The following is a 17,977-nucleotide window of genomic DNA, read 5'->3' on the forward strand; positions in this document are numbered from 1 at the left end:
AATTTACTTTAGTTTAAGGTTTTTTGGGTAAGGGTTAAGTCACCCCAAAAATGCTCAGGTTACTTATATGTAATGTCAGGAATTAAAATGGGATTGGCCACATATTAGTCAAGTGCCTTCACTCTGGCCCCAAGAAACAGATTTTAAGTAGTTCCTATCTGAATGCTATCTAACAAATTATGCCAAAAGAAAAATGAAGTACTCAAATTGCTGGTTAGAAATCTTCTACACTTCGGGCTGGAGAGATAGCATGGAAGTAAGGCGTTTTTGCCTTTCATGCAGAAGGTCGGTGGTTCGAATCTTGGCATTCCATATGGTCCCTTGAGCCTGCCAGGAGCGATTTCTGAGCACAGAGCCCTGAGCACTGCCGAGTGTGACACAAAAACCAAAAAAAAGAAAAGAAAAAAAAAAAGAAATCTTCCACAGTTGCAGCCAAAGTGATAGTACGTAGCGAGTATTGCATGCAGCCCAGGTTCAATTCCCAGGATTCCATCTGTTCCCCCAAGCAGGAGTAATTCCTGAGTGCAGAGCAGAAATAACTCCTGAGCATTGCCAGGTTTGGGAGGAGGCACCAACATGAATGAATGCATGAAAGGAGAGACCAATGAGAACCAACTTTCTTTGGAGATTCCTTGAAAATGAGAATTTTAATCATAAGAAAATAGTGTCAAATGAGAGAGAAATTAATGTTCTTGAGTACACAGGGCAGTAAAAAATGCATTTGCACACCCTGTGTTTGACATCCCACTCACATGTTATTGGTTTTAAAAGAAATTATATAGAAAACAATTAGAACAAAAACCTCATTAAGCCTCTATAACAGGAGCACACTTTGCTAAAGCATGCACAAAATCCAGGCTCCAGGGACAAATGTATAATCGAGGTAAAATTAATCAAAACCTACATAAAGAGGATAGCAAGAGACAGTTTAACAAGAAAATCCTTCCTTGGTGTTAGAAATTCCTGAAGTCTGATTCACTGAGTGCATAATTCTGCTTATTATCTTCTACTATGTAACACTATATTTATAATTAGGCTGATATCACAGTAAGATGACAGTAAAATGCAGACACAATTCATTTAACAATTAATCTACTGGAGCTAAAAATTCTTACCATGTCATTAATTGCCTGCATAAAACGCAGCCTCGGTTTCAGTTTTAGATTATCACGCCCCTTCTTTAAAAACCCAGGGGAATGCAATGCACAAGGCAAGACTTGTTTAGGGGAGAACAGGCAGCAGCGAGCTTCACACTTTCCATTTCCTATGGACCCAACACAGAAGAGCCTTTATTAAGACCACTAAACTTCCTACTAATTAAAGAGAAATAATAGCATTTTTGTTTTGTTTAGGGTTTGGGGGCCACCCTGGGTGAAGCTTAGGGGTTGCTCCTACCACTACAGTGAGGAATCATTCTTGATGGTGCAATAAAAGCATTTTCTTTCTCTCTAAATCTTCCCCCACCCTTATTTCAAATTGCTTTTTTACTGTGCTTTACCTATATATTTGAATTTCTCAATATCTCATTTTGAAAAATAATGCTTGTTAAAAAAATAAAATAATGCTTGCTGAAATTTCCATTTTTCTAATCTATCAGTTAGTAAATCCCTCTGCTGGGATTGGGGAAGAGTGGGAGAATAGAAGATCTGAAACATTGTATGAAGGTTGCTATCCCTGGTTTTTCTATAAAAGGATTTTATTTTTCCAGTCTGGCCATGGCTTATGACTGCCCACCCACAGTTTTTCTTCACAAATTTATTCTTTACAAAAAGCTTTGTTGTTGATTCTTAAGGAAAAATTTTCTGTCTTCCTAGCCATTTTACATAACAGTGGCAAGCCAAAACCCAGAAAGAACAAAGATTATTGCCAAATTCTTCACCAAATCAGACTCAGGATTAAATCAAAGCATCTGGACAAAAATTCAGAAGGCCTATTTATCAAAAGTGCTGATGATACAGAGAAGCAAAGAAAAAACAATATATAAAATGGCAAACTGGGGTTTAAAAAATGATATAAGCTTAAGGTTTGGGACCACACATGACAGTGCTCACATAAGATGAAGCAATTTCTGAAACCATGATCAAAAACAACCCTGGAGGTGTTTGGAGACCATAGGCAGTGCTGGCAGCATGCAACGCAAGTGTCTTACCTTCTCTACTATCTCCTTTTTACAAATTTGGCTCCACCTGGCAGTGCTCCGGTTACACATCTGACACCTATGTACTCAGGAATGTTCAGGGGATCATGTAATGCCAGAGAGGACTAGGGCCTCCTTCATGCAAAGGATGCACTCAGTCCTTTGAAATATCTTGCCAACCCCTAAATTAGTTAATTTAATTTAATTTTTTTTTAATTTTTTTGGGTCACGCCCAGAGGTACTCAGGGTTACTCTTGGCTCTGAGCTCAAAAATTACTTCTGGCAGGCTCAGGAGACCACATGGAATGCTGGGATAGAGACCGGGTGGACTGTGTGCAAGGCAAATGCCCTATTTTTTGCCCGGGGGGGGGGAGGGGTCACACCGGGCAGCGCTCAGGGGTTACTACTGGCTCTGCAGTTATAAATCACCCTGAGTAGGCACGGGGACCATATGGGATATCGGGATTCGAAGCACGGTCCTTTTGCATGCAAGGAAATGCCCTACCTCCATGCTATCTCTCCGACTCCAAATGTCCTATATTTTTTTTTTTTTTGGTTGTTGAGCCACACCCGTTTGACACTCAGGGGTTACTCCTGGCTATGTGCTCAGAAAATCGCCCCTGGCTTGGGGGGACCATATGGGACGCCGGGGGATCAAACCGCGGTCCTTCCTTGAGCTAGCGCTTGCAAGGCAGACACCTTACCTCCAGCGCCACCTACCCGGCCCCCAAATGTCCTATATTTAATGTAATTTTTTGCTTACGATTTTGTGGCTGTCACATCCAGTATGGTGTACTGAAAAGGAAAAGTATGAACATGGAGTATGCAGCCCACTGTATTGCATTTCACAAAATTTGTATTCTAGAGGCTAAAGCAATAATACAGGGGGATTGTGACCCAGCAGTGCTCAGGGGTTACTCCTGACTCTGCCCTCAGGAATTACTCCTCGCAGGGTTGGGGGACCATATGGGATAAAGGACATTGAACCCAAGTCAGCTGTGTGTAAGACAAACATCTTAACTGCTGTGCTATCGCTCCAGCCCCTGTCCCTGAACCTCTAAAACAATGTTTTTGGGTTTTTTTAGGGGGGCTTTTGGTTTTTGGGTCACACCCGGCAGTACTCAGGGGTTACTCCGGTTCTATGCTCAGAAATCACTCCTGGCAGGCTCGGGGGACCATATGGGATGCCAGGATTCAAACCACCATCCTTCTGCATGCAAGGAAAAAACCCTGCCTCCATACTATCTCTCTGGCCCCTCTTAAACAATGTTTTAATGACCAAAAGATGATCCAGTAGTAATTCCAAATGCCATTCCCTTGGGGTACCACATGGCTCCACATGCATTGCCAGGAGTGATCCACAATCCAGCAGAGTGTGGATGGTAGCCCTTGAGCAGCACCCACAAGCAAAAAAGTAATAAAAGGTCTGGAGCAATAGTAGAGTGGATAGGGTACTTGTCTTGCACACAGGCAACCCAGGTTTGATCCCTGGCATCACATATGATCCCTTGAGCCTGCCAGGAGTGATTCCTGAGTGTAGAGCCAGGAATAAACACTGAGTACCACCAGGTATGGCCCCCCCCAAAAAAAAATACAAACAAAAACCCAACCAACCAACCAACAAGTAAAATTTCTATTAATTAATTTGGTTGAAGGGGCTCCCACACAGTGTTCAGGGGGCTAAGGAAGCCACGTCCAGCAATACTCGGTCCAGTTGTACCATCCTAACGATTCAATGCTTAGGCAAGTCAAAATGTTGTTGCTGGGACCCAGATGCCTGGGCTATACCTGGCAAGTGCTCAAGGGGGCCATGCAATACCAGGGATCAAGATCATGTCTTTGAAAGTACCTCTGAACCCTAAGATCTTCCTGGCTTCTGCATTACTTTCCTATTAACCTTATAGGAAAAAAGAAAAAGACATCATAAGAGATGAGTCCTAGAAAAGCAAGACTGCTATTAGATCTGAAGGGGTGGGGTGGTAGTTGTGTTTTGGGCCATACCTGGCTGTGTTCAGGATTTATTCCTGGCTCTGCACTCAGGCATCACTGCTGGTGATGCACAGGGAACCATATGGGGTGCTGGGGATTGACTTTAGGTCAGCCAGGTACAAGGCAGGTTCTTTACCAACTAAACTATCTCTCCAGCCCCTACTGAAAAATCAATTACTTTAATATACCACATCTACAGAATATGAAACAAAAATTACATGACTGTTTCAATAGATGTGAAAGAAGTATTTTCAAAAACCGAATTCATTTTCATAATTAAAAAATGTAATAAGGGCCCGGAGAGATAGCACAGCGGCGTTTGCCTTGCAAGCAGCCGATCCAAGACCAAAGGTGGTTGGTTCGAATCCTGGTGTCCCATATGGTCCCCTGTGCCTGCCAGGAGCTATTTCTGAGCAGACAGCCAGGAGTAACCCCTGAGCACCACCCGGTGTGACCCAAAAACCAAAAACCAAAAAATAAAAAAAAAAAAAGTAATAAAGTAGGGATAAAAGAGGGCCAGAGCAATAGCACAGCAGTAGGGTGTTTGCCTTGCACACTGCTGACATGGGACCGAAAGTGGTTTAAATCCCAGCATCTCATCTGGTTCCCTGAGCCTGCCAGGAGCGAATTCTGAGCGTAGAAACATCTGAGTGCCACCAGGTGTGACCCAAAAATCAAAAAAAAAAAAAAAAAAAGTAGAGATAAAAGAGCATTTCTTGGGCCCGGAGAGATAGCACAGCGGCGTTTGCCTTGCAAGCAGCCGATCCAGGACCAAAGGTGGTTGGTTCAAATCCCGGTGTCCCATATGGTCCCCCGTGCCTGCCAGGAGCTATTTCTGAGCAGACAGCCAGGAGTAACCCCTGAGCACCGCCGGGTGTGGCCCAAAAACCAAAAACCAAAAACCAAAAAAAAAAAAAAAAAAAAAAAAGAGCATTTCTTCACTCTGAGAAAAGGCATCTATGTTTAAAAAAAATAACTACAGCTAAAATACACTTAATAACTACAGCTAAAATACACTTAATAATCAAGGTGGGGGGTTTTAGGGGGAGGGGTTTGGGCAAATCCAACTGTGTTCAAAGCTTATTCCTGGTTGTGTGACCAGGGATTACTTTTGGCAATTCTTGGGGGACCTTATGCAGTATTGAGGACTGAACTTGAATCAGACTCATCAGACAAGCATCTAAACTCTTGTACTATCTTTCTGACTCAAATAAATTAATTAAAAAAATCAAGGTCCTCTTCATTTATTTTGGTCATACCCAGTGGTGCTCAGAACTCATCAGACTCATCAGACTCATCAGACAAGCATCTAAACTCTTGTACTATCTTTCTGACTCAAATAAATTAATTAAAAAAATCAAGGTCCTCTTCATTTATTTTGGTCATACCCAGTGGTGCTCAGAACTTACTTTTGGCTCTGTGGCAGAAATCACTCCTGATGGGTCTTGGGAGACCATAAGGAGTGACAGCCACATACAAGGCAATCACCCAACTTGTTGTACTATTGCTCTGAACCTCAATAATCTTATTTTTGCTTTGTTTTGGAAAATACTCAGAAGTGGTTAGGGGATGTTTCTAATTCAATGCTCAGGAAGTTCTTCAAAAGTTCTTGGAAAATTATGTTGAAGATGCAAATATAACTCCCACATACAAAGCATGTACTCTCTCTTGTAAGCTCTTTCCAGCCTTACTAATTTCCGTTTTATTTTGTTTTAGTTTTGTTTTTGTTTTTCGGGCCACACCCATCTGATGCTCAGGGGTTACTCCTGGCAAAGAGCTCAGAAATTGCCCCTGGCTTGGGGGGACCATATGGGACGCCGGGGGATTGAACCTCAGTGGCGATCTTTCCTTGGCTAGCGCTTGCAAGGCAGATACCTTACCTCAAGTGCCACCTCGCCGGCCCCCTAATTTCCGTTTTAGAGGATCAAACCTAGCAGTGTCTGGGGACATTCCTGGGATTCCCAGGTGCATGCAATTCCTTCCTCTGAACCATCTCCCAGGTCACACATTTTTCTTCTTTTTGGCAATGCCACAGATTAAGTCCAGGACTTTATTTATGGGAAGCAAGTGCCTGACCACTGAGAAACATCCTGGCCCTAAATACTATAGTCTTGCATCCCGGGTCTCTTGTAAATTCACATATATAGGGACAGTATATTTGAACAATGCTGATTACAGAATTAAGTCCCATGTAAAACGTAAGAATCAGTGCTGATAAAATTCATAGACTTGCACTTTCAGGAAATAACTGAAAACAAACAACAAAGAAAAAAAACCTAGGACTAAGTATGCAAACCAGAGGCAGAGTACTTGTCTTGCTGAAAAAAAACAACAGGCCTAGACTCAAAGTGAGATAGGGTGACTCTGAATTCCTTCCTTTTACCTGCTATACTCTGCCATCACTTAGAACGTTTATGCAGAGTAACAAGTGAATCCAAAAATAAGAACAAGGACATGCAGGGGAAAATGTGATGGTTCTCCATTTCCAGTGATTAGAAGGAAACATAGAGGGCAAGTTTCATGACATGACTGGCAATAATTTTTGGCAGAGTCCACCTGGCAGTGGACTGAAGGTTACTTCTGGATTGGTGCTCAGTGGCTGAATCCTAGTCTCCCACACACAGAGCATGTGCTCCAGTCCCATAAAGTCAGCTCTCTAACCCCAGCAATAATCTTTTGTTTATGGGGACATACAACATACAACAGATAATAATATCTGAGCAAAGAGCTCAGATATTTCTCAGGTATTATGGTGGGGTTTAGAGAACCATTATACGGTGCTGAGTATCAGAATCTGGGTCAGCCACATGCAAGGCAAGTGCTCTATCATCTATGTTATCTCTCCAGCTCTCAGTAATAATCTTTCTTATGACACTGAAAGCACAGGAAACATCACCTGCTCATGGATTGGGAGATTAGTATCATCAAAATGGCAATATTCCCCAAAGCACTGTACTGATTTCAATGTACTCCTACAAGGATACATGACACTTTTCAAAGAATAGATGGAAAACTCCTAAAATTCATATGAAATGATAAACAACCTATAATAGCTAGAACAATCCTAGGGGAAAAAAGATGAAAGGCATCACTTTCCCCAACTTCAAACTATATTAGAAAGTGATAGTAATTAAAACAGCACTGGAGGGGCTGGGCGGTGGCGCAAGAGGTAAGGTGCCTGCCTTGCCTGCACTAACCTTGGACGGACCGCGGTTCGATCCCCCGGCATCCCATATGGTCCCCCAAGCCAGGAGCAACTTCTGAGCACATAGCCAGGAGTAACCCCTGAGCATTACCAGGTGTGGCCCAAAAACCAAAAAATAAATAAATTAATAAATTAAAAAAAAACTTTAAAAAAAAACAGCACTGGAATAATGACAGACCCACAGATCAATTGAACAAAATTAAATATTCTGAGAAATGCTCACGCATAATATCAATTGATCTCAAAGGAGAAAATAATATGGGCTGGAGTAATAGCATAGTGAGGAGTATGCTTGCCTTGCATGTGGTCGACCCATGCATCCTATATACTACCCCCAAGCCCACCAGGAGTGATCCCGGAGTGCAGAGCCAGGAGTAAACCTTGAGAACAGGGTGTGGCACCCCCCAAAGAAAGAAAGGAAAAATATAAAATAGAGCAAGGGAATCCTCTTCAACAAGTGGTGCTGGGAAAATTGATCAGCTACATGCAAGAAAATAAACTCAGTCCTCTCTTTTATGCAATGAGCAGAGGTCAAATCAAAATGGATTAAAGACCTTGATATCAGACCTGAACACATAAAGTACATAAAGGAAAACATAGGTAGCATTCCATGACATTGAAGCTAAAGGCACCTTCAAGGATGAAACACTACTGACCATGGAAGTAGAAGCAAAGGTAACAAATGGGACCACATCTGCACCTCATGACCAGGATACAAAGACAGCCCATCGAATGGGAGAAATTATTTGCCCAATATTCATCTGATAAGGGGTTAATAACAAATATATAATATCAAAGCTTTACAAGAAAAGCATAATATGAAGCCGGAGTGATAGCACAGAGGTAGGGCATTTTGCCTTGAACACGCTAACTTAGGACGAAGCTGACCTAGGACAGACTGCAGTTAAATCCCCTGCATCTCATAGTGTCCCCCAAGACAGGAGTGATTTCTGAGTGCATAGCCAGTAGTAACCCCTGAATGTCACAGGTGTGGCCCCCTCAAAAAAAAATAATATTGAGATAAAGAATACCCAAAGACATTGAAAACAAAGAACATGAGAACTGGTCTTCAGTAGAAAACATGCCACTTGAGGGCGCTGGGGGCAGGACAGGGAGGGGGCAACATCTATTGTGGAATGAAGTGCTCAATAGGGAGAAGGTGGTAATGCCTTATGTATGAAACCCTATCTACAACAGAACTGAAAACCACAGTGCAAAACACATATACTAAGAGGGACTGGGGCAATAGTATGGTGGTTAGGTTGTTTGCTTTGCATGTGACTGGCCTGGGTTCGATCTCGGCAAGCTTTATAGACTCCCAAGCCCACCAGAAATTAACCCACCACACAGTCTGCATAAGCCTGAGTACCACCACGTGTGGCTCCAAACAAAACATAACAAAAATGATTATGTTGGGGCCGGTGAGGTGGCACTAGAGGTAAGGTGACTGCCTTGCAAGCGCTAGCCAAGGATTAGGACCGCGGTTCTATCGCCCAGCATCCCATATGGTCCCCCAAGCCAGGGGCAATTTCTGAGCGATTAGCCAGGAGTAACCCCTGAGCATCAAATGCGTGTGGCCCAAAAAACCAAAAAAAAAAAAAAAAAAGGGTTATGTTTTCTGCTATACCTATTTTCCAAAAACTACTTTGTTTATTCCAAAAACTACTTTTTAAGTAGAAAAAGACCCCTAAGAGAATTTCAAGTTGAGGTAAAAAGATTTTATATGCTAAAGCGCAATATCCTAACCTCACAGCAGACCTATCTAAAACTCTTTGTACTTCATTATAAATATCTGACTCAAATCAATTGCTCGTTGTTCACAAAGCCCACCAATAACTTAATTTAAAAAATCTCACTTTGGGCCTGGAGAAATAGCACAGCGGTGTTTGCCTTGCAAGCAGCCGATCCAGGACCAAAGGTGATTGGTTTGAATCCCGGTGTCCCATATGGTCCACCATGCCTGCCAGGAGCTATTGCTGAGCAGACAGCCAGGAGTAACCACTGAGCACCACGGGGTGTGGCCCAAAAACCAAAAAAAAAAAAAAAAAAAAAAAAAAAAAATCTCACTTTGCAGCATTAACCAAGTTAAGACAAAACAGATGGGATTCGTATTTTTCTTTTCTAGATATAGTTATAGTAGTGAGATCAACAAACAGCAACTATTAAAATAATAGTTTCCACGGGGGAAACCAAATTATAGCAGCCTAATTTTCATGCTTTGTGTTAATCTGCATAATGCTTTTCATTCTTTATAATGAGAGACCAGCAGGGTCTGATTAACAGATGAAAGGTCATTACTAATAAATTCTAATCCAAGGAATAATCTGAGCTGCCTGCACTTCACAGCAAACAACTGGACTAGACATATGATGTTCCTGTACTGTTTGCTTTTTAAGAACCATCAGCCCAATGACTGTTCCTTTCATTAATCACTTTAGCTCATATTTACTTTTCACAAAACTAAATCAAATCTTTCAGCTGAAGAGTCTAGTGTTAAACTGTTCCTCCACTTGAACTCATCAGAGAGCTGTGACTAAGAGATAAATACTGTAGCCAGAATATGTGCAAGGGCAAGAGACTTCAGGGTGTTTTGTCTGGCTGAGATCTCACATTTACTTCCCCATTTATTTTTAATTTAAAATTGGGGGGTGTCACACCCAGTGCTGGGGGCTTACTCCTGGCTCTACTTTCAGGGATCACTCCTGGTGGTATTCAGAGCAAAAGCCCATCCTGCTGCTGTCTTATCTCTCTGGCATCCCTTCCCAACTCTTAACTCTGGCCATCAACAGTAGTATATGAGGGCCCGAAGAGATAGCACAGCGGCGTTTGCCTTGCAAGCAGCCGATCCAGGACCAAACGTGGTTGGTTCGAATCCCGGTGTCCCATATAGTCCCCCGTGCCTGCCAGGAGCTATTTCTGAGCGGACAGCCAGGAATAACCGCTGAGCATGCCGGGTGTGGCCCAAAAACAAAACAAAAAAAAATTTAAGGGGCCGGAGAGATAGCATGGAGGTAAGGCGTTTGCCTTTCATGCAGGAGGTCATCAGTTCGAATCCCGGCGCCCCATATGGTCCTCTGTGCCTGCCAGGAGCAATTTCTGAGCGTGGAGCCAGAAATAACCCCTGAGCACTGCCGGGTGTGACCAAAAACCACAAAAAAAAAAAAACAGTAGTATATGAACCTTGATTACAGCCTGAGGGCTTTTCCCTATGACACTCCGGATTCTATACATAGCACATGCCAGAGTGTTATGCTCAATGAACCCCTTATTTAGAGGTGGCTGGGAACTATTCTTGTTCCTTATCCTTTCCAGCAGAATGTATTTTTAATGCTTTCCCTTTTTTCTTTTTAAGGGAAAAAATATTTTTGGGGGTGAAAGAAAACAGTTATCTCAACGGAAAGGAAGGGGGAACCAACTCAATATTGAAACAAGACCATGAAGCAAACGGGCACAGATGTGAATTCACTAGAGGAACAATTACAAGAGAAATGCACTACATTTTCATCCCAAACTCAAGACTTGTCACTAAACACAGCAATGCATAAAATGTCATTTTCAAAGGGAAACTAAACTTTAGCTTAATGCATTCCAAAAGTGGGGGGATTAATACATTAATTATAGAATTCAAACTTCATCCACCTTAGGAAAATTACAGATCAGGAGGAAAACCTATTTACGGTGATTCAGTCTCCACTTCTTTCTGTGAGAAACCAGAGAATAGGATTGTGAACTCGGCGCTAATAAAATGCTCATTAAGTAAAAAGCATTAAGATGTTAACTTGAAGAGAATCATTAAGAGCTTCAAATTACTTACCTTGAAAGCTGTTTGCTTAGATGAAGGTCAGATTTTTAGTCTACCATTTTTCCTTTTCTCTTTTGACTAATTAGGCTAACAGTGAGCAAACATCTTCCTAATGTACTGGACCCTCACCTAGGGAAGCTCTCTAAGTGTTGGTAGAAGTATCTTGCATAAGGCCACGGATATAGCTCAATGGTAGAACATAACTCTTGTATATGTGAAGCCCTGGGGTCAAAACTGGCACTGCATTTAAAAAAATAAAAGTTGGTGAATAGTTATATATTGTATAAAACTGTAACTCAATGACAAACAACTGTATCTGTGAAAAAATATATAGTATGAACAACCTTGTACCATGGTGTTTAAATTAAAAAAAAAAAAGGAAAAAAAATAAGTGGCAACTGAAAATATTTAGAAGTCTCTAAGCAAAGCTTCCTAAATGTTTTCTTTCTATCCATCATCTATGTAGCACCTCAGAATACTTTTCTGGTTTTTTTTTTTAAGTTTTTGGTTTTGGGGTCACACCTGGCATGCTCAGGAATTACTCCTGGCTCTGCACTCAAATCGCTCCTGGCAGGCTCAGGGGACCATATGGGATACCAGGAATTGAACCCGGGTTTGCCCCAGGTTGGCAGCATGCAAATGCCCTACCCACTGTACTATCATGCCAGATCGCAAGTAGAATTTGTTTTTGTTTTTTTTTGGGCGGGGTCCCACACCCATTTGATGCTCAGGGACTACTCCTGGCTAAGCGCTCAGAAATTGCCCCTGGCTTGGGGGGACCATATGGGACTCCGGGGATCTAACCGCAGTCCTTTCTTGGCTAGCTCTTCCAAGGCAGACACCTTACCTCTAGCGCCACCTCACCTGCCCCACAAGTAGAATATTTTAAAGGCAAATAATAATTTATGTTAAGATTCCTTCATGCGGGCCCGGAGAGATAGCACAGCGGCGTTTGCCTTGCAGGCAGCCAATCCAGGACCAAAGGCGGTTGGTCTGAATCCCGGTGTCCCATATGATCCCCCGTGCCTGCCAGGAGCTATTTCTGAGCAGACAGCCAGGAGTAACCCCTGAGCACCGCAAGGAGTGGCCCAAAACCAAAAAAAAAAAAAAATCCTTCATGCAAGGCACATACTATATCAATGAGCCACATCCCAGCCCCAATATGTTAGTTTTTATTGTGGCAAAGCATGACACAATATTCCTATGGGAAGGAATAAACATAGGGCCTTGGTGTTTGTGACATAAGGTGTCCAATAAAAAGTGTCTAAACAATTGCAGTTTGAGAATCTCTTTGAAAAGCCAAACAGGAAAAGAGACAAATTGTTTAAACACAAATAACTTTTGACAATTAAAGAACTGACATGACTAAGATATAAAAGACAAGAGAAAAGCAAAGAGGCTGACACTTAAGCAATTGAGGCCTCCAAGCATATGAAAGTACTTAATATTTACTTGTCTCAATCTAAACTCCAAACAACAGCCTACATCTGCTGGGTGCATACAGTGTTGGGCTGCCAGTAGTGCAGAGACTTCTAGAAGATCCCAACAACCTGTCCCGGCCAGAGACTTCCCTTTTTTTTTTTTTTTTTTTTTTTGGTTTTTGGGCCACACCCGTTTGACGCTCAGGGGTTACTCCTGGCTATGTGCTCAGAAATCGCCCCTGGCTTGGGGGGACCATATGGGACGCCGGGGGATCGAACCGCGGTCCGTTCCTTGGTAGAGCTTACAAGGCAGACACCTTATCTCTAGCGCCACCTTCCCGGCCCTACCAGAGACTTCCTTACTATTTCCTATACTGTAACCATGTAGAAGCCATCTTTGGGCAAATTAGTCTCAGAAGCACTCCTGCAAAAATCTTTTTTTTTTTTTTTTTTGGCCACACCCTGCGGTGTCAGGGGTTACTCCTGGCTATCTGCTCAGAAATAGCTCCTGGCAGGCACGGGGGACCATATGGGACATCGGGATTCGAACCAACCACCTTAGGTCCTGGATCGGCTGCTTGCAAGGCAAACACCGCTGTGCTATCTCTCCGGGCCCCTCCAAAAGTCTTTTAAGACTCAAGATAACATGATTAGAGATGTAGGTCAGAGGTTGAACTCTGTGAGTGTGATCCCAAGACTATAAAAAAAAAAAAACTGACTTATATTGTATTTTTGTGTTCCTAGGGTATATTCCTAGGAGTGGTATAGATGGATCATATAGGAGCTCAATTTCCAGTTTTTGGAGGAATCTCCATATCGCTCTCCAGAAAGGTTGAACTAGTCTGCATTCCCACCAGCAGTGAATAAGAGATCCTGTCTCACTGTATCCCGCCAACACTGCTTGTTCTCATTCTTTGTGATGTGTGCCAGTCTCTGTGGTGTGAGGTGGTTGTTTTGATTTGCATTTCCCGGATGATTAGTGATGTGGAGCATTTTTTCGTGCCTTTTGGCCATTTTGTTTGTTTGCTTGGTTGGTTTTTGGGCCATACCCGGTGACGCTCAGGGGTTACTCCTGGCTAGGCGCTCAGAAGTCGCTCCTGGCTTGGGAGACCATATGGGGCGCCCGGGGATCGGTCCGTCCTAGGCAGGCACCGCCACCGCCTGGCCCCGCCTTTTGGCCTTTTGTATTTCTTCTTTTTTTTATTTTGGGCCACACCTGGTGGTGCTCAAGGGGTTACTCCTGGCTGTCTGCTCAGAAATAGCTCCTGGCAGGCACAGGGGACCATATGGGACACCGGGATTTGAACCAACCACCTTTGGCCCTAGATCAGCTGCTTGCAAGGCAAACGCCGCTGTGCTATCTCTCCGGGCCCTCTTCTCCCCATTTTTTTGATAGGATTAGATGTTTTTTTCTTGTAGAGTTCTGTCAGTGCCCTGTATATTTTGGATATTAGCCCCTTATCTGATGGGTATTGGGTGAATAGTTTCTTCCAATCAGTGGGTGGCTCTTGTATCCTGGGCACTATTTCCTTCGAGGTGCAGAAGCTTCTCAGCTTAATATATTCCCATCTGTTACAAACGCCCCTTCCTTACACCTATATTTATTGCAGCACTATTTACCACAGCAAGACTCTGGAAACAACCAAGATGCCCTTCAACAGAAGAATGGCTAAAGAAACTGTGGTACATATACACAATGGAATATTATGCTGGCGCCAGGAGAGATGAAGTCATGAAATTTTCCTATACATGGATGTACATGGAATCTATTGTACTGAGTAAAATAAGTCAGAGAGAAAGAGAAAAACGGAGAATGGTCTCACTCATCTATGGGTTTTAAGAAAAATGAAAGAGATTTCTCAACAATTTTCAGAGACAAAAGAGAGGAGGGCTGGACGTTACAGCCGACCTCATGAATCTCACCACAAAGAGTGATGAGTTTAGTTAGAGAAATAACCACAATGCGAACTATCCTAACAATGAGAATATATGAGGGAAGGGGAAAGCCTATCTAGAGTGCAGGTAGGGGCGGGGAGGGGAGGAGGGATATTTGAGTCATTGGTAATGGGAATGTTGCACTGTTGATGGGGGGGTGTCATCTGATATGACTGAAACCCAACCACAATCGTGTTTGTAACCAAGGTGTTTAAATAAAAAATATTAAAAAAACTGATTTAAAAAGATGGAGAGCCAATAATTTTCAAAAATATACTTGCTACTGAACCTTTTTTTTCTCTTCCATCTCGTTATTTTTTTATTTTTTAATAACTTTGCCTTTGTTCTTCCTAAAACAAATATATTATGATCAATTGTGTCAACTACATGATATATTTCCTTTAAATACATTTAAAAAAAATGGAGAGCTAGTGGCCGGAACGGTGGCGTAAGCAGCAGGATGTTTGCCTTGCACATGCTAACCTAGGACAAACCAAGGTTCGATTCCCCACTGTCCCATATAGTCTCCCAACCCAGGAGCGATTTCTGGCACACAGCCAGGAGTAACACCTGAGTGTCACCGGGTATGGCCCAAAGAAAGAAAATAAGAAAGGAGGGCTGGGGAAGAGCGATAATACAGCGGATATGGTGTTTCTCTTGCATGGTTCCCAAGCCTGCCAAAAGTGAGTCCCTGAGTGCTATTGGGTGTGGCCCAAAAACTAAAACCAAAACTTAAAAAAAAAAAAAAAAAAGGAGGCTGGAGTTATGATAGTACAGGAGGTAGGATGCTGGTCTTCAAATGGCTGACCCAGATTCAGTCTCTGGCATCCCATATGGTCTCTTGAGAATGACAGGAGTGATCCCTGAGTGCACAGCCAGGAGTAAACCCTGAACATTGCTGGGTATAGTCCCAAACTCTCCCCACAAATGTAAATAAAGCAAAATATACAAAGTACTGTGCTAAGTATTATGAACACCTAATCTAATTTTGGGCATGTGGGGACACCTCCCACCCCAACTGTGCCCACAGTTTTACCTCTGGTTCTGTGAACAGAGATCATTTTTGGCAGTGATTAAGGAACCATAAGCGGTGCCAGGGATTGAAATGGGATTAGTCACATGTAAGACAAGGGCCTTTTCCATTGTACTATCACTATAAAAGGGGTAAATATTTAGGTAGCACTAAGATTCAAAATGTTAACCCTGAAAAGCGATGCGACCATCCTCAAAAAATTAAACAGAGGAGGCCAGAACAATAGCACAGTGGTAGGGCATTTGCCTTATACCCAGCTGCCTTGGGATCAAAATCTGGTATCTCATATGGTCCCAAACCCACCAGGAGAGGTTTCTGCCCACAGAGCCTGGAGTAACCCCTGAGCACTGCTGGATATGGCCAAAGAATAATTTAAACACAGAATTAGCATATGATAAGATTTCATTTCTGGTTCTATGTCTATATGGGGGGTGGGGAGAGAGAGAAGAGAGAGAGAAGAGAGAAGAGAGAGAAGAAAGAGAGAGAGAGAGAGAGAAAGAGAGAGAGAGAGAGAGAGAGAGAGCACAGTTGCCTTATATATGGCTATGGCTCCAACAATGGTTCAAATCCTGAGAGCACTGCCTGGCTAGTACCTGAGCACTTCTGGGTGTACCTCCCTGCAAAACTAATGAAATAAAGTAGGGACTGAAGAAATATTTGTACACACATGTACAAAAACCAAAACTATAAAATTCAAAAGGTAGAATGAACCACTTAAAGTTTCAACATGGATAAGTGGATATTTACATGCAAGGAAGTATTAGTATAAACAGAAAGTCATCACACATGCTACAACATGGGCAAACCTCAAAAATATAAATTAGGGGCCAGAGAGATAGCATGGAGGTAAGGTGTTTGCCTTTCATGCAGAAGGTCATCGGTTCGAATCCCGGCATCCCATATGGTCCCCCGTGCCTGCCAGGAGCAATTTCTGAGCATGGAGCCAGGAGTAACCCCTGAGCACTGCCGGGTGTGACCAAAAAACCACACACACACACACACACACACACACACACACACACACACACAAATATATATATATAAATTAAATGCCCTGTTTTATAGCTTACTAAATATATTTATATGTAAATATGTATTATATAAGTATATATTTATATACTATATATTATAGTATACAAATTTGCAAAAACAATTCCCTGTGAAATACTTGATATCAAAATAACTTATTTTATTAATACAGCCAGATATGGTCCCAAACCCTATAACCCCATAAATAAATCAAAAAAGCTAAAAATAGGGCCAGAGAGATAGTATGGAGGAAGGGAGTTTGCCTTGCATGCAGAAGGACTGTGATTCAAATCCCAACATCCCATATGGCCCCCCAAGCCTGCCAGGAGTGATTTCTGAGTGCAGAGCCAGAAGGAACCCCTAAATGAGAGCTGTGGGTGTGACCCAAAAAAGGAAAAACAAACAACAAAAAAAATCTAAAAATAATACCAAGTTTTTTCCTCTCTATCTCTGCCTGTCTGCCTGCCTGCCTGCCTGCCTGCCTGTCTGTCTGTCTGTCTGTCTGCCTGCCTGTCTCTCTCTCTCTCTCTCTCTCTCTCTCTCTCTCTCTCTCTCTCTCACACACACACACACACACACACACACACACACAGAAACAAGATCCCCAAGTTTATCTAATTCAAATTTTCATGTATCTTTCAATATATCATGCTGAGTTTTCTATTTCACAGTAGACCTTTGACGCAAACCACCACAGAGAAGGCTTTATGATAGAGAATCTAATTTCTTAACTACTAGCCATTAAAAATATTATTCTGAAATATTCTGAACACACAAACACAAAAATTTTTTTTTTGGTTTTGGGCCACACCTGGCGGTGCTTAGGGGTTACTCCTGGCTGCCTGCTCAGAAATAGCTCCTGGCAGGCACAGGGGACCATATGGGACACCGGGATTCGAACCAACCACCTTTGGTCTTGGATCGGCTGCTTGCAAGACAAAAGCCACTGTGCTATCTCTCCGGGCCCACAAACCCAAATTTTAAATTAAAAATCAATCACAGGAAAAAAAATCAATCACAGGGAACAAAAGCAATGATGCAGTGGTAGAGAGTTTGCCTTGCACGTGCCTGACCCAGGATGGATTGCGGTTTGATCCCCCAGCACCCCATATGGTCCCCTAAGCCAAGAATGATTTCTGAGTGCACAGCTAGGAGTGGCCCCTGAACATTATCGGGTGTGGCCCCAAAACCAAAAAAAAAAAAAAGTTTAATATTAATTAAGTGGAAAAATGTGAGAAAGGGAAAAAATAAACTTTGACAAACTTAAAAAAATATCACCCAGAGGGGGCCAGAGAGATAGCATGGAGGCAGAGACTTTTCCTTGTATGCAGAAGGATGGTGATTCAAATCCTGGCATCCCATAGGGTCCCCCAAGCTTGCCAGGAGCAATTTCTGAGCACAGAGCCAGGAGTAATCCCTGAGCGCT

At 42.6% G+C, this 17,977-nt stretch overlaps 1 protein-coding gene across 1 annotated transcript in view; it reads right to left on the reverse strand.

Moving 5' to 3' along the window:
• ARMH3 (armadillo like helical domain containing 3) overlaps positions 1-17,977 on the reverse strand; it is a 252,387-nt gene that overhangs the window by 81,034 nt on the left and 153,376 nt on the right. The gene's annotated exons all lie outside the window — the stretch shown is intronic.

The sequence above is a fragment of the Suncus etruscus genome, chromosome 17 (assembly GCF_024139225.1).
Source record: "Suncus etruscus isolate mSunEtr1 chromosome 17, mSunEtr1.pri.cur, whole genome shotgun sequence".
Taxonomy (NCBI): Eukaryota; Metazoa; Chordata; class Mammalia; order Eulipotyphla; family Soricidae; genus Suncus; species Suncus etruscus.